General features: G+C 36.0%; 1 protein-coding gene across 18 annotated transcripts in view; it reads right to left on the reverse strand.

Moving 5' to 3' along the window:
• The window catches only part of FUT8 (fucosyltransferase 8), a 309,441-nt gene that overhangs the window by 100,199 nt on the left and 190,438 nt on the right, over positions 1–18,804 (reverse strand). The window contains exon 1 of one of the 18 annotated variants that reach the window (XM_077767174.1): positions 171–188. The exons of the other annotated variants lie outside the window; for them this stretch is intronic. The gene's annotated coding sequence lies outside the window, so the exon portion shown is untranslated. Of the gene's footprint in view, positions 1–170; positions 189–18,804 lie in introns of those variants that run through there. 18 annotated transcript variants of the gene reach the window in all.

The raw sequence follows: 18,804 nt of genomic DNA on the forward strand, positions 1-18,804 counted from the left end.
ACTGTGGATAAACTGTAGATAAAGAAAAGTAATGGAGAAGCCAGTGTAAAAACAGTACAAAATAAGGACTATTCTTTCTAAAACCTGTCGAGAAAAGAGTCAATCTGAAAGGACATTATTTGAATATTTGGGAATGAATGGTGGTTTTTTAAAATTATTATCATACTCACTTTGCAAAAGGTATATAGGACATTTTCTGGCCAAGATGAAGCAACAAAGATTAAATTCACCATAATGCCCAAAACAAATGAAAACCCAGACAAAACATATGAAACAATAGTTTCATAAACTGGTTAAATTCCTGACTGGAATCAGGAGACAGATATCAGAAAGACAGCAAAATAGGTGGTTCCCGACTTAGGTCCCCTTCAGGGAAAGTGCAACTAGCAACTATCTATCAATACTTGTCAAGATTCTAGAACATGGGTGTGAGGCTGATGCAGCCCCCCTGGACAACAAAAACCAAGAAAAATATTAGAAGGGTAAGAGAAGCAATTTCACTCTGACTGCATTGCTCCTCCTCCAGGTCAGTGCGGTGTTACACAAGGGGTTCCCCCTGGACCTACAGCTTCTCCAATGAGAAAAGGAAGAGTGCAAAGTGGAAATCAAGCTTCCCCAGCATTCTTGATGCTTCCTAGGAGTTCCACTGAATTACTGCCTCATGGAGACTACTGGGGGAATCTGCTACAGGCAGAGAAGGAAAGAGGGATTCACAGCAACAAACGTGCAGATCTTGGCTGACTGCATTCCTGTTGGTGGTAAAGCCTGAGAAGAGATCCCACCGGAGCAGAGAAACAAGTTGGTGGCCACACCTAACTGCTGGGCGTTGCCTCCAGCCACATCCAACAGAGAAGCCTAACCAAAGACGTGGACAGCATACAATACATCTTATGGCCTGCCTAAACAGGAAAGCAAGTCAGTAGCCCCACCAAGCTGCTCAGTATAACCTTCATAGCCTTCAGCCATTCCTGATCAGGAATCCTGACCAGGGATTGAAGCAGCCACAGAACCCATTCTACAGCTCCAATCAGGTAGAGAGCCAAGCCCAGCAGCAGCACCAGCCTACTGTGGAACATAGCCTCCAGCCCCGCCTCACGAGGTTGCCCAACCAAAGACCCTGGCCAGCTCTGGAGCCCAACCTGACAGCCCCATCCAGCAGCACAGATAGCCTACAGCCTCATCCAATTGCTGAGCATAGCTTGCAGACTCACCTTGTCAGAATGCCCAGCTAGCCACCTTACCTAATCACAAAGCATAGCTCCACCTGACCAGTGGATCCAGTGCAACCCTGCCTGACCATGGAGCACAGCTTCCAGCTCCATCCCACTGTTGGGTAGCTGGTAGCCCTACCCTAACAGGAAGCCCAGCAAAAGACACTGTCAAATATCAGAGCACAGCCAGTAGCCTGCTCAATCACAGGAGCCCACCTTGTAGCCCCATCCAACTTTGGTGTATAGCCTACAGCCCCATCTGATCAAGGAACACAGCCTGAGTTCCCACCTGATTGCAAAGCTGTGTATGGCCTTAACACAGAGGCCACTTAATGTAGACTCCAGCCAGTGGCACCATCAAGCCAGAGGACACAGCTTGGGGACCTCAACTGACCAGAGGTAATCACAGAGTTCAGCATGTGGTCTTACTCATTCAGACTGCAGGCAGCAGCACCATCCTACCAGGAAACATAGCCTGCAATCTGCCCAACCATATGTGATTGCAAAGCCCAGGAGGTAGTTCTATGTGAACACAGATACAAACCAGAAGTTATCCTTGAATGCAGAGCCCAGCCATCAGACCCACTTGACTTACAGAATAATGGCAGGTCCCCTGACCAACTTCAAAGCACAGACATTGACCACATCCAACTAGGGACCCTGAGAGCAAGCACTACTTGCCCAAAGCTGCGTCTAGAACCTCCAGCTGAGCCAAATGGTGAAGGACTTTCCCTGTTGAAGCAAACCTATAAAGGCTCATTCCTCAAATGCACAAATACCAAAATAAGAATATGAGGATCAGGACAAATCAGGTAAATATGACACCACCAAAGGAAACTAATAAAGTTCCAATAACTGGGGCGCCTGGGTGGTCAGTCGGTTGAGCGTCCAACTTCAGCTTAGGTCATGATCTCATGGTTTATGGGTTTGAGTCCCATGTCGGACTGTGTACTGACAGCTAGCTCAGAGCCTGGAGCCTGTCTTCGGATTCTGTGTCTCCTTCTCTCTCTGACTCTCCCCTGCTCGCACTGTCTCTCTCTGTCTCTCAAAAAAAAAAAAAAAAATTCCAATAACTAACCTTAAAGAAATAAAGATCTATTAACAGTAAAAAAGAATTCAGAATAATCCTCTTAAAGGAATTTGGTAACTACAAGATAACACAGAAAACTAAACAAAATTAGGCAAACAATACATAAATAAAATGGGAGGTTCAACGAAGAAACAGAAACCATAAAAAATTAAAAAAGCAGTCCTAGAGGTGGAAAATGCAATAGTTTAACAGAAGAATTCAACAGAGAGCTTCAACAATAGACTTGACCAACCAGAAGAAAGAATGAGTGAATCTGAAGCAAGTCATTTGAAATTATCCAGTCAAAGGAACAAGAAGGAAAAATTTTTTAAAGTAAAGAAAGACTACATGAATTATGAGATTCCATAAGAGAAATAATTATAATTATTGAAGTTCCAGAAGGAAAAGAGAAACAGACAGAAAGTTTATTTAAAGAAATAACTTCCCAAATCTGGTCAGACTTTGAACACCCATGTTCATGCAGCTTGAAAGACCTCAAATAGTTTCAACCCAAAAAAATCTTCTCTGAGACACATTATGATAAACTATCTAAAATTAAAGACAGAACATTTTAAAAGCCACAGAGGAATAAAAAAAATCCTCACATACAAGGGAACCTCCACAAGGCTATCAGTGGCTTTCTCAGCAGAAACCTTACAGGTCAGGAGAGACTGGGATAATATATTCAAAGAGCTGTAAGAAAAATAGTACCAATTAAGAACACTTTATCTAGCAAAGCAGTCTTTCTAAAATGAAATAGAGATAAAGAATTTTCAAGAACAACAAAAGCTGAGGGAGTTTATCACCACCAGACCAGGCTTATAAGAAATGCTAAAAGCTCTTCAAGCTGAAAAGATACTGATTAGTAATATAAAAATATAAAACACAGTGGTAAAGGAGAGTATATAACCAAATTCAGAATGCTACAGTACTATAATATGGTAGTGTTTTAATAATTTCATTATGGTATAAAAATTAAAAGACTCTAAATACAATTATTTGTTAACCTCTACACAATATAAAAAGGTATAATTGTTACATCAAAAACATAAAATGTGGGGAGGGAGTAACAGGGTACAGTTGGGTTTTTGGGGTTCTATTTTGTATGATCAAACTTAAGTTGTAATCAGCTTAAAACAGACTGTTATCCCTATAAGATGTTTCATGTAACCCTCATGGTAACCATAAAACAAAAACCAACAGTACATATACAAAAGAGAAAAGAATCAAAGAATACCACCAAGTAAAATCACTGATCACAAAGGAAGACAGCAGGAGAGGAAGAAAGGGAAAAAACCCCTACAAAATAGCCAGAAATTGTGTTTACCTACCAATAAGTACTTTAAATATAAATAGATTAAATTCTCCAATCAAAAGGAATAGAGTGGCTGAATGGCTAAAAACAAACCAACCAACAAACAAACAAACAAGCAAAACCAGAAGATCTAAGTACAGGCCACTTACAATACTTAACATCAGATTTAAGGGCATACACAGGCTTACAGTGAAAGGATGAAAAAAGATATTCCATAAAAATGGTAACCAAAAGACAGCAGGGGTACTTATACCAGACAAAACAGACTGTAAGTCAAAAACTATAACAAATGGCAAAGAAATTCATTATAAAATGGTAAAGGGATCAATTCTTCAAGAGAATATAACAATTGTAAATTTATATGCACCTAACATTAGAGCACCTAAATATATTAAGCAAATATTACCAAACCTGAAGGGAGAAAGAGATAGCAATAAAAATAGGTCCCACTACTATTGTGGGGATTCCACCTCCAACAACAGATTGATCATCTGAACATAAAATTAACAAGGAAATATTGGACTTGACTTGGAACTATACTTTAGACAAAATGTACCCCCCCAAACATTTATAGAACATTCCAACCAACACCAGCAGAATACACATTTAAACACATAGGGAACATTCTCCAGGACAGATCATATTTTAGGTCACAAAAAATATCTTAGCAAATTTAGTAGATTGAAATCATACCAAGTATCTTTCTTGACCAAATAGTATGAAACTAGAACTAGGTAACAGGAGAAAAACTGAAAAAATCACAAGTGTGTGGAAATAAAAAAAAACACACTCCTGGACAAAAAATGGGCCAAAGAAAAAATTAAAAAGGAAATAAAAAATATCAAATGAAAATGGAAAAACATACCAAAACATTCGAGATATAGAAAAGCAGATCTAAGATGGAAGTTGGTAGTGATAAATACTTACATTAAGAAAAGAGATTCAAATAAACAATCTAAATTTATATTTTAACAAAACAGAAAAAGAACAAACTAACCCCAAGCAAGCATAAGGAAGTAAGTAACAAAGATCTGAGCAGAAATAAATGCAATAGAGAAGAGGAAAACAATAAGATAACTCAATGAAACTAGAAGTTGGTTTTTGGATAAGATAAAATTGACAAATCTTTAGCTAGATTTACCAAGAAAATAAAAAGACTAAAAGAAAAATTAGAGGTTTCTCAGGGCTCTTTGCAAGGAGATTTGGTAAGAAGTTGTAGCAGACCAACAGCTGCAGTTGCCATGTTCTGTCTTCAGCTTCATAATGTTTCCCATGGCCAAAATACCCTCTAGGTGGTCTCCCAGTTTCAAAGCATTCAGCCAACAATGGCAACAATGGCAGAGCCACCAGAAGGACCACTTGGTTTCCATGACAAATATGTTAATGCTCTATTAGCTGGTGGAGCCACCTTCTGTGTTGCAACAATACAAATCAGAAAAGAAGGGAACCTGTCCCCTGTTGGCAGAGTCATCCAAAGGAATGGAGAGATCAGTAATCACCCAGCTGGTGTAATACTCAATTGTTTCAAAACCAACTTATAACTGATGCCAAGTAAAAGCACTGTGTACCCATTAAAATATAGAATGACTGAAGAAATTAAGTACATTTAAAACCTTAAGAGAGGAAAAAGACATTACAACTGATACCACAGAAATTCAAAGAATTGTAAGACTATTATGAATAATTATATGCCAAAAAATTGGACAACTGAGGAGATATGAATACATTCCTAAAAACATACATCCTGTCATGACATGCATCAAGAAGAAATAAAAAATTTAATAAACTAATAATGAGTAAGAAGATTGAGTAAGCAACCAAAAGCCTTCCAACAAAGAAAAGTCCAGGACCAGATGGCTTCAAGGACAAATTCTATAAAACATTAAAAAAAAATTAATGCCAATCCTTTTCAAACTGTTCCAGAAAACTGAAGAAAGGGAACACTTCTAAATTCATTTTACAAGGCCAGCATTACCCTGCTACCAGAGCCAGATAAGGGCACTACAAGGAAAGAAAACTATAAGCCAATATCCCTGATGAATATAGATGAAAAAATTCTCAACCAAATACCAGCAAACCAAATTAAACAGCACATTAAAAGGATCATATACCATAATCAACTGGGATTCATCTGTGGGATGCAAAGATGGATCAATATATGCAACCAGTAAATGTGATACATCATATTAACAGAATAAAATATAATAGTCATATTATCTCAATAGATTCTGAAAAAGCATTTGATAAAATTAAACATTCTTTCATGGTAAGATGTCTCAACAAAGTGGGTATAGGAGAAATGTACCTCTACATAATTGAGGCCATTGTATGACAAGCTTATAGCTCATTATAGCCTATAGTTTTTAAGAAAAAGTAAAACTGCCTTTGCTTGCAGATGATATAACTTTGTACATAAAAAATCCTAGATACCACAAAATAACTTATTAGAACTAATCAATAAATTCAGTAAAGTAGTAGGATATAAAAGCAACATACAAAAAAAATTGCATTTCTATACACTAATAATGAAACATCAGAAAAAATTTTAAAGGGGTGCCTGAGTCGCCCAGTCAGTTGAGCATCCGACTTCGGCTCAGGTCATGATCTCACAGCTCGTGAGTTTGAGCCCCACGACGGGCTCTGTGCTGACAACTCAGAGCCTGAAGCCTGCTTCAGATCCTGTGTCTCCCTCTCTCTGCCCCTCTTTCGCTCAGGCTCTTTCAAAAATAAACAAACATTAAAAAAAATTAAAAAACAAATCTAAAATAGTAACAAAAAATAATAAAGTACTAAGGAATAAATCTAACAAAAGAGCAATATGATTTGTATGGGGGGGAGGAACATAAAACAAAAACTTCCTCATTTTTCTGAAAAAGGAATTGTTCCCCAAACTGATCTATATATTAGACACAATACTAATAAAAATTACTTAAAAATTTAATTGACTTTGACAAGGTAATCCTAAAATTCATATGAAAAACCAAAATCCCCAAGTAGATTATGTAATTTTGCAAAATAATAATTAAAACAGTGTGGTATTGGCATTAGATCAGATAAATAGACTAATGGAAAAGAATAAAGCTCTTAGAAATAGACCCCAGCATGTATGACAGAGGTATCTTCTAAACTACTAGGTAAAAGATAAATTATTCAACAAATGATCACTGAGATTTCTGGCTTCCTACTTAGAAAATATAAAAATTAAATAATCTGACAATTAAAATTTTAAAGTTTTACATTCTTCAAGATCTTGGTAAAGAGATAAATTTTAAAAATAAGGTTTTAAAAGCACAAACCATAAAAAGAAAGACTGATAAATTTGACTTCCCTGAATAAGAATTTCTCTGCAATACAGTTTATGCACAAATCACAGATGGACAGAATGGAAAATACCTAATTATTATATAGATTATAAACAGAACCTCAAATATAAAAAAAAAAAAAAAAATCTCATGGANTCATCGAAAAATGTGCGAAGTATGTGATAACAGATAAGGGCTTCCCTGATTAATACTCTTGAGAAGTGATCAACTTTAAAGTTGATACAGAGATACCATGTCTCTGCTATATCACACACAAAAAGTATGATACTGAATGTTCGTGAGGATACAGAGCAGTGTTTGGAACTACTATATTACTTTGCAAGGAATGCCATAACAAAACATCATAAACTAGTGGCTTACACAATTTCCCCACAGTTATGAAGGCTAAAAATCCAAAATCAAGGTTTGGTTTCTTCTGAGGCCTCTCTCTTTGGCTTGTAGATATCTACCTTCTCATGTGTGTTCACATGGTCCTTCTTCTGTGTGAGTGACTCCCTGATGTTTGTTTTATTTATCCAAATATCCTGTTCTTATAAGGATACCAGCTAAATTGTTTTAGGGCCAGTCCTAATGACCTCGTCTTAACTCATAACCTCTTTAAAAGCCTTACTCCAAATGCAATCACACTCTGAGCTACCAGGGGCTAAGACTTCAACATATAAATCTGAGAGGCAGGAGAGACATAATTTAGTCCATAACATATAATAAAGGTAAAGAAGTAAAATTAGAAGAATTCATTTATAAAACACTGTGACATTACTCCAAAGTCAAAGGTGCACATATATTAAGACGCAGCATATGTCCTTCCAGATAATCACCCTACAGAAACTTTAGCACATGAACACAAGGAGATATGCATAAGGAGATACTTGCTATTCATCAATAGAGTAACAGATATATCTCCAAGTATCACTTAAGCAAAATCCTGCACAAGTATCACAAATGCTGAATGAAAAAAGTCACAGAAGAATACATATATATGAAGTATGAAACATTCATATAAATCTTTAAAACACATAAAACATACTTTCATGCATACACACATAATATAAGAATAAAAGTATGGACAGAAGATATATATGACACTCAGAACAGTGGTTACCTCTGGACAGGGAGGAATAAAAATGGAATTGAGGAAGGGATTAATATCTGTATTTTTTCTAACAATCCAAAGCAAAATATCAACACTTATTCAATGTGAGTGACAGGGATATGGGATTACCTTATTTTCTGTCATGTGTGTATTAGAAATATTCTTTAATTAACTGCAGAGACAACCCTTAATGAAAAAACTAGATAAAAATTGGGTAGATGCTCATTATTAATGCTATTAAACTCCCAACTTCTGATATCATGTAATACCACATATTATAATACTGGTATAAAAATAATCATGAGGAATGTCCTTTTCTAAAAGAGAGTAACCAACATAGTTGTTGATTACTAAACTTAGTAACTTGAGTCATTGCTATATAGGACTAGAGCTGTTAAGATACAAAGAATTAAGGGTCCCTGGGTAGCTCAGTCAGATAAGCATCCAACTCTTGACTTTGGCTTAGGTCATGATGGTTCATGGGATCGAGCCCAATGTTGGGATCTGTGCTGACAGGATGGAGCCTGCTTGGGGTTCCCTTTCTCTTTCTCTCTCCCCTTCCCGTGCTCGTTTTCTCTCTGTTTCCCCTCCTTCTGTCCTTCCCTCTCAAAATAAAAGCAAGAAATAAAATAGTCTATAAAGAGAATCTATGATAGTGGCATCCTATCAATAAACCACTATGACTAACATAAATTTGTACCACTTATAAATATGAATTAAACTGGTTCAAAATTGGAGTTATATTCAGTAACTCATAGATGCACAATATTTTTTTTCAGTTAGAATTTCATGGGACTAAAATATTCCCAGCAAAAGCACAAAAAAATAATTACATTTATTCAAATGTCAAGCTCTGCCAAGGTTCTGTCAAAAATGAGGCAGGCCCTCTATCTACAAAGAGAAAATACCATTTTATTCAAATGAACTGCTTCTTGTCATTACACCTATCCATTTTACCTAATGTACAGAAATATGAAATGGAACCCAAGAAGGAGTAGATGGGTCAAGCAACCTATCAGTTTTAACAGAATAATCATATGGGATAATCTGTCTCCAAATTCAGCTCTATGATACTATAATATCAACATTAAATAGAGGTTTCAGGCTCAATTCTCCCAGGAAATCTGTGACCATGTTTATTTTGACAAGTGAGAAAGTGTAAATTAGATCATTCCTTCATCATCCAATAGCCAAAAACAGAACAATCTAAATTGATAGTTGTCCCTGCTCATTTCAAATGTGACAACAGCACCCCACTTTTTTTTTTTTAAAAAGGGCATTTTGGACAAAACTTAGAAATTAGGGTAAGGAGTGATTATTTTAATAAATCGAGGTGTTACTTTCAGATTTTTTTAAACAAAAGTGTATTGCTTATTTATTTGCTTGTTTATTGTACTGCTAATTTTCTTTAAATCTTATTTACTTAAGCTTTGAAAATATAGTACATAAATAGAGGTTCGTTTCTTTTTTTAAGGTACAGATTATATATAATGAATAACAATCCAATCCCCACGGATCCTCGGTAGAAACAACCACTGTTGGCAGTGTCTTATGCATTTTTCTAAAAATGTTACACAGACACACACAGCTACAAAACATACATTTTATGAAGCCTCAAAATCTATTTAATCCATCCCCTACTGATGGTGATTTGGGTTCTATAACCACTTATTTAAAGTAAAAGCTTGTTTGTTTCTCCACTCTGTTACATTCAAACCTGTGAGGGTATTATTTTATATCTAGCACCTGATACATTCTCTGACATGTAATAATTGCCTCATAAATATTTTTTTAATAATGAACTAACAAACAAGCAAATCACCATTTATCAGAGCCAAGGGGAAAAAGAAGAAGGTGGTAATGGAAGGGGAAAGCAACAAAGCTCTGTTATATAGCCAGCTAAAGATCAATGAGAAGTGAAAATAAAGCATTTGTAAAATTGAAATAGGAGTAAACAGAAAATCCAATTACTTCTTTAAAAATCTAATTGCTGCATTTGTTTTGTTTTTTTGTTTGTTTGTTTGTGTTTAACAAATTCATGCTTTTCATTAAGAATGAATGCTTTTAAAGGAAGAGAATGCCCAAAATACAGGTTGTTATAAAAATTTAGACATTTTATTCTAGGTTTTTTTGTTTAAGGTGAGTGTCCAATACTGCCCTTGAATTATCAAGTTATTCTATTGTTAACATCTACTGTTTTTTGGAGAAATTTCTATACTCCAACATTTCTTAATAGTAACAGCTAATTTCCTTCATATACTCAAAAGGGCAAGAATCTTTGATGAGAGTATCTTCTGGGCAGAAGATTTAGAGACTACTGAAGTTTTGTCAAAGATTATCCACTATGTAAACATGATAAACTATTACTGGAAATCTCTTCTTACAAATCAAGGAAGAAGTGAATGGCTTAACAAATGGAAAGACTTTGGTTATCTGTCAATTCATGCTACTACAAATCTTTCAGATGCAAGGTTTGAAGGGAGAATAAAATGGTAACACTATAACAATTACTAGTTTCCTAAGTGAAGCAAAACCCTTAGGACAAAATGTTGAAAAGAGACTTGGAAGCCTTGCAAACCAGAGAGTATCTCTGGATGTCTGGCCCAGAAACGTAGCCTCAAATTCTTCTAAGCATAGACTTCCTACAAGGTTGTAAGTCCTTTATATGAACATAGGGCCAAACTTTAGTAGTTTGGTTACAACCCTGGACCAGCCATTCTCTAGCATGAGTAAGAATTTAGAACATTTCAGAAAATACTCATACCAAAACTAAGAATATATTAAAGTAAATAAAATTATTTTTTGGAAAACAAATTTCTAAAAGGGTACTTCTTATCTCCTTTCAGGTTCATCTTCAATTTTTAAGAAATGTTTAAAAGAAATACTGTTAAAAGTATGCAAGGAAAGGAGGAAACTACAAGTAATTTTCAGTGGTTAGGTTTTCATTTCTCTTCCTCCAATTTCTTTTAATAAAAATGATTATCTTATTTATATCCCTGATACTAGAATAGCCAATATTTTCTGAAAACATGTTTTCTATTTACCAGTGCTGATGATTGCTGTGTTTTTGCTTATGTCTTATTTATAAGGTGAAAAACAACTCAAGCAAAAATTAAGTTTTATCTTAAGAGGCTTGTAAAACTTGTTTTAAAATCCATTAAAATATTTGTAATTTTTTACTTAATTTTTGAATAAACTATATCTTCAGACAATAGTTTAGTCTTTGAAATAAATAAGTGTACTATTATGGAAACATAACATTATTTTTGTCCACAATTCAGTGATGACAATAAAGCAAGGAATGAGGGTAAGACTCTACCAAACAAAAACACTAAAAGCTAAATTAGTCTAGATTCAATAGATGCAGATACTTTTTTCTCCCCAGAGAGAAATGTGGTGTGTGTGTGTGTACATCTAAAAGTAGAAACATATACATTTAGATTCATAATAGAACTATCTGAAATTAAATAAAATGGCAGATTGCTATGACTATAATGTTTCTAATGTAAGGGTAGGGCACATTAGTCTCTCTGAATGCTCATCACTAAGATGCTTATTTCCAAAGGGCTCAAGTTTAAAAAGCAAGCTTTAAAAAAATTTATTCCCTACTCTTGTTTCTTCTAACATGAATAATTAAAATATAGGGACAATACAGGGACACCTGGGTGGCTCAATCAGTTAAGCATCCAACCTTTGATTTCAGCTCAGGTCATGATCTCAGGGTCTTGAGATCTAACCCTGTGTTGGGCTTGGCGCTGGGCATGGAGCCTGCTTAAGATTCTCTCTCTCCCTCGCCCTCTGCCTCTCCCTGTGCACGTGCTCACACATGATCATTCTCTATCTCTAAAAAAAATTTAAAATGACAACATAGTTATAACAGCTATTATCATATATGTACTCCTATTATCTTCAAGGCATTGTGTTTAGGTTTTAAGATAATAATTTCATTTACAACTCATAAAAATCATGAAAAAGGAGGTATTCCTGCAGATAAAGAAATGGAGCTTCATAAATGTTAAGCAATTTTGTTCAAGGTTCCAAATCTAATAAGCTATGCAGCCAGAATTGGAATCCAGGCTTTTATTATCCTTCCTTTCTGTTAGTTATAGAATGAAATAGACCTATTAACAATTTAATAAGAGATGGCATGAACTATCAATAGCTGATTCAATGTTACCCTGATTTAGTTCCCCATGTTGGTCAGTGACTAGGGCCAAATATCCTCAGCTGTTTTAAGATAGGTGTAAAGACTTTCTAGGCCTCCACAAAAACTTTTATTACATTATCACGCTCTTTATCCCAAGGCAAACTACTCTAGGATATACATCATTCTAATAAGTATGGATAAAGAAGATGAATTCTCATTACCATCACTGTAAAGATCATCCAAATCAGTGTGTGCCTTTTCACCTGCTAGTTAGGTGCATTAGGATGGTTTTAGAGTAAGATGGACTTGATCCCAGTCCTACTAGCTGTGTGGCTCAAGTTATTTAACCTTTCGAAGCCCCTGTTTCCTCATCTGTACCATGTAAAATAACAATAATAACACAAACTGTGATCATATCTTTACTTTTCCATGTGTACTTGTAAGATTTGTCCATCATATCTCAAAGTGAAAGCTTTAAGAAAGAGAGGAAACAAACAAACAAAAACAATAGTACCACAAAGACTCATTTTGAGGACTGAATGCTCCAAAACAGTAGGGGCCCAATAAATGTTACCTATTAACATTTATACTGTGTTCTACTGTGGAATGGCACTGAACAATGTGGAATATCTTTATGGTACATCCCCCAAATTTTATAAAGATTATAAAGAATATGATTACATCTTATAGTTAGCGGCTGAGCTAACTAGGATGACTGGTCTACAAAAATAATAATAATAATAATAAAATTCTGCATATCAAACTAAGTGTTTACATAGAACCATGCTCAATATACTAGAATATAGTAAGTCCTATGAGAGAAAATAATCACACATATTAAGCTATAATTTTTCTATACAAAAGAATCTTTTGGGTCATCAAACAATTAATTATGTAGTTTCTCATGTGGTTTCTTATTATGGCATCTTGGAGATGTTAGCTGAAAACTATCAAAAGAACAATTTAGCAACTTCCCTAGCTATTCTGTACACCTACACCATAGTCTACTAAGAAAACTTGAAGGAACATGAAAGAAGGATGGCTTTTAAAAACTTCAGTAACATTACAATAGTTTATCATATAAGAAAGGAAGACAATCCTTCTCCAGAACAATAGTCTTAATAACTGCTATAAATGAACTAATAGCTTTGAAAAGAATACTACATAAATTATATGACAATACTAAGAATTTTAACTGAACACTGCTGCTGTCAAAGCAATGATAAGTATATTTAATCTTCAAACTATGCATACTCACATCTAAGTAAAAAAAGTGGTTTTTATTATAGTAGATCTCTAATTAAAATCATAACACTTCAAAATTATAACTCTCCGTTTTGCATATATATATGTGCATGTGATCATCTCTGTGTACATTTATTTAACCCAGTTAAAAAAATAATCCATCCTAAAGGCCAAAAAAAAAAAAAAAATTAACAGACTGTAAAGGGGCCAAAAATTAATTTCAATTCAATTGAAAAGGTTTTAGATTCCAGATTACCAGTTTGTCAGGTCATTTATAAACTTCATTTCCACTGTTATTAGATAATTTTATACTTTCTAGCCTAGATAATATGATTTATGCTCATACTTGATGAAACACAGAATAATTATCAGCCATACCAGTAATGTTTTAGACCAGAAATGATAGAAGAAAATTCTGTGGAAGAGAAACAGATGATTCTTACCAAGTTCTTTGATAAAGAATATATGTCAAAGTAAATATAACATGCTAGATAAATGCATTAACAAAGACTAAATATTTTAATTTGTTTTATGATTTTACATTTAAAAGCAACTTTTCACTTTATTTTCTAGTTACTTTTAATAGAGATTTCTTTTTAAAAAAAGGTTTATTTTGAGAGAGAGACAGACAGAGACAGAGACAGAGAGAACATGCATGCAGAAACAGGAGAGAAGCAGAGAGAGAGGGAGAAAGAGAGAGAAAAAATCCCTAGCAGGCTCCATGCTGTTAGTGCAGAGCCCAAGGTGGGGCTCAATCTCACCAACCATGAGATCATGACCTGAGCCTAAATTAAGAGATGCATAACTGACTGAGCCACCCAGGTGTCCCAAGATTTCTTAAAAGTCAAATTGGTAGTATAAAATTCATTACTGAAGTGCATTTTAGGGGGACCTGGGTGGCTCAATTGGTAAGCATCCACTTGGGCTCAGGGCACGATCTTATGGTTCAAACCCCACATGGGGCTTGGTGCTGAAAGAGCTCCAGAGCCTGGAGTCCGCTTCAGATTCTGTGCTTCCTTCTCTCACTGTCCTTCCTCTGCTTGTGCCCTGTCTCTCATAGCAAATTTGTATCTAGGTAGCAGAAAGTGATCAACACTGGAGGGACTAGAAAAGATGGAGGAGAGGCAAGGGCAGATTTACAGAAAGGAAAATGCATGAACTGTATTTTAAAAACATAAACTTGGGGCGCCTGGGTGGCTCAGTCGGTTGGGCATCCAACTAAAGCTCAGGTCATGATCTCACAGTTCGTGAGTTTGAACCCTGCATCAGGCTCTGTGCTGACAGTTCAGAGCCTGGAGTCTGCTTCAGATTCTGTATCTCCCTCTCTCTCTGACCCTCCCCTGCTCATGCTGTCTCTCTCTGTCTCTCAGAAATAAATAAAACATTAAAAAATTTTTAAGAAACATAAACTAGAACTAGGCCAAAGGGAGTAGAAAATATACTGGGCAGAAAGAACATGTGCAAAGGACTGATGGTGTAAAATGGAATGGCAGAGCAGTTGAGTACTACTGATATTATACTGGAAGTGGTGGAAAATGAAAGCAAAAAAAGTAGGTGAAAGCCAGATCATAAAGGCCTCTTACACCATGCAAAGAAAGTTAGATGTCTATTACTATATGCAATGGGGAGCCATTGAAGGGTTTTAAACAAGTTGTGGAAAAACAGTATTGTCAAAAGCAGTCATATCAGCTGTATTATAGTGAATCGAAGGCAGGAAGGGAGACATCCATCACTATGGCAGTGAGAGAACTAAGGGAGCAGTTATGGCTAGAAATGTTGAGGAGTTTGATGGTATACTATGTAAGAAAGAATCAGGGGAAGAATCTTTCTGCTCCTCCACTTTCATTATGAATCTAGAATAAAATTATCAAAAATAATAGAAGTAGAGAGAAATGATGTTCAAAAAATAAAAGAGTTGAGATTCCAGGAGATTCCGTCTCTAATCAATTTATCAATCAAGGATACTGCCTTTAAATAACAGTTGATGGACTCTTATAGAAGAAAAACAATGAATACGGGCGCCTGGGTGGCTTAGTCGGTTAAGCGTCCGACTTTCGCTTAGGTCATGATCTCACGGTTCGTGGGTTCGGGCCCCGCAACGGGCTCTGTGCTGACTGCCAGCTCAAAGCCTGGAGCCTGTTTCGGAGTCTGTGTCTCCCTCTCTCTCTGACCCTCCCCTGCTCATGATGTCTCTCTCTCTCCTAGAAATAAATAAAAATATTAAAAAAAAAAAGAAGAAGAAAAACAATGAATAGAAAAGGACAGGGCAATCAGGGTTTTTCCCTTCACAAACAATATTAATCCTTTAAAATGGCACAGAAATTTAATAATAATAGTAATAATAAACTTCCAGTTAATTCTGATGATCAGCCAGATTTTAAATCGATTCTGAACCTAACATGAAAGAATATTTAAAAAAGGGGGAGGGAATGGGGGTGCCTGGGTGGCTCAGTCAGGTAAGCATCTGACTTTGACTCAGGTCATGATCTCGCAGTTCATGAGTTTCAGCCCCACACTGGGCTCTATGCTGACAGCCTCAGTGCCTGGACCCTGCTTGGGATTCTGTGTCTCCCTCTCTCTCTGCCCTTCCCCTGCTTGTACTCTGTCTCTCTCTCTCAGAAAGAAAGAAACATTTTTTTTTAAAGGAACAGGTTAATATCATACTTAATTAATTATACCATATACTGGTAGTTCATAATGCCTAACCTATTTGGTACTCAGCTGAGAGCCATTAAGTGAGCCAAACAGTCTTCTGAATAGCAAGGTGGGCATTAAGACTCAGCACTGGGACCTACTTGGTAACTGCCAATCAGACATGGAAAATGGGCAAAAGGGCAACCTACTCACAAGACGGAAGGAAAAGGTGTTGGTAGATTGCATCCAGTCACTAGTTGTGACTAGTGTACTTACAAGAGCAAAAAAGGTATCCTAAAACTATTCAATGGAATTTTGTTTTTTGATCAAGAAATCAAACAATTATGCCTATCCAGTTAAATAAAAAGAAATATAATGTGTGGAATATGAGTGCCTTGCATTTGAGAAACAAAAGGCATTTTATAAACAATACCTATCTTATCATCACTAAGTAGTTTCTGGAAGACTCAGTGAAGATACTCTACAGCAACAGGTTAAAAATAATATAACTGTAAATTTTATCGGTTGCTTGAAAATAAGAGGAAGGGATGGAAGAAGGAAGGGAGAAAAGAAGGGAAGGGAGGAGGGCAAAACAAAACAGCACCCAATATATTCACAAATAATAATTCTCTGCTTGGAAAGCAGCTACTTTCTCTTATTCAATTCCATAAATATGGCATGGCCCAGCCCAAGTGCTGGCACAGTGTAACTGCTCAAGAAATGCTTATCAAATGATGCATTAAAGAATGACTATAGAGGGGCGCCTGGGTGGCTCAGTCGGTTAAGCGTCTGACTTTGGCTCAGCTCAGGATCTCACGATTTGTGGGTTTGATCCCTGCGTCGGGCTCTGTGCTGACTGCCAGCTCAGAGCCTGAAGCCTGTTTCAGATTCNACATTAAAAAAAATTTTTAAAGAATGACTAGAAAGTTTCCCAACAAGTAACAGGGATATTTTCCACAAAAGATAGAAATATATGAAATGCACTGTTCCCAATGCTGACAACCCACTCAGGTTCAAATAAAGTTGCAATAAATCAACTGATAGCAGATCCATAAGGATCATTCTAGGAGGAAAGGTGACTAAGTATGCCTGAAAATTTTTGAGGTTATATCCTGGAGGATGAACTGTCCTATGACAAACTAAAATGTCCGTTACTATCATTATTAGATAGAACTAGGCTATTTGCTTGAAAGAATGACATTTCTTAAATGGGAGCCCATCTTCTGATAAAGTCCTCTTGCTTTCCACCTAAGGTTGAGGTTTGAGCAACCTTTTATATCTTTTGTAACTAAGGAAGACCTCACCACTTGTGTATTTCCATCACCTAAGAACATAATTACATCCCCTATAAAAAGCCAATACTTGAATTAAGGGGGAAAAATAGGTCATAGGTCACTCTCTCTACCTCACCAAATCTGCTCAAGCTTTTGTCCATGAATTACAAATGTATACTTGTGTTTCAAGTCAAACTCATGATCATTTTTTGTGAACTACTTTCCAACAGGGAAAAATTATGACACAAAAACAAAGTAAAAAATCCTCATATATATCCAAAGGCATTCATTCAGTGCCTGTTTTAAAAATGGGGCTGACAGGGGCACCTGGGTGGCTTAGTCGGTTGATCATCCGACTTTCGCTTAGGTCATGATCTCGCGGTTTGTGGGTTCGAGCCCCGCGTCAGGCTCTGTGCTGACTGCCAGCTCAGAGCCTGGAGCCTGTTTCCGATTCTGTGTCTCCCTCTCTCTCTGACCCTCCCCTGCTCATGCTGTCTCTCTCTCTCCTAGAAATAAATAAAACATTAAAAAAATTTTTTTTAAATGGGGCTGACAAAAAACAATTTGCACATATGGCTGCAAATGCACAAGGCTGTAGAAAAGACTTCATAATTAATCCCTGCATTAACAAGCAACTATAAACTTCCTGAAGAACTAGGAGGTGAGATCCAGAAGCAATGATCTTTTGTTTATTTCCAGTTAATTTTTTAAAAATTGTATTGTAATAAATTTTACACCCTTTTAGTCACACCCAAGTCATGCAAAGAATTGTTATAATCAATCTACAACTTGCCTGCAGTGTTAACCATATCAGTAAACTGCTACATGATACATCTCTCTCTCTCTCACATTCACACACACACATACACACACACACACCACAAAAGCCTACTTTAACAATGCATATTTCGCTTAGTTAATGTACCAGAATTCAGAAAAAGATGACAACTGATTTTCAGCTGAGATATCACAGATGGGATAAAGCAAAGCCCTCTGGCCTCAAACTGCACTACCCTAGAGATTAAGACCAAAAGATTCTCCTCGGCTTCCACTCAAGTCACCAATGAAAAAATGATCATTGGTTTGCAAAACCACAATTGTAATAGCACTACAAACCTTAATAACTTAACTGCATTTAATCCAATGGTATCAAGGCACCTGATACTGTTTTGCCAATGTTAACTAAGCTATACAAAACCCCAGTGAGGTAAACATTATCAACAATGGAGGGTTAATCCTTTTGAAGAAAGACTTAGATTTTACTTACATGTCATCTTGCTGCTTAGCTGAGGTATAAAATAAAATGTATTATAAACTCTCAGAAGCATAATTTTATGTCCCTTTCATGATCTTAAATACTTCTACCTAATCCTGAACTAAGTGTCAACTTTTTTTTGTTTTGCTTTTCACAGAAAATAGTAACAAATGACAGGCCAAGAGAAAGCTACATAGACTATTCATAACAAGTTCAAAGGTAAGTTTGAGTTTCTATA

Source organism: Crocuta crocuta, unplaced genomic scaffold (genome assembly GCF_008692635.1).
Source record: "Crocuta crocuta isolate KB4526 unplaced genomic scaffold, BGI_CrCroc_1.0 scaffold55, whole genome shotgun sequence".
NCBI lineage: Eukaryota > Metazoa > Chordata > Mammalia > Carnivora > Hyaenidae > Crocuta > Crocuta crocuta.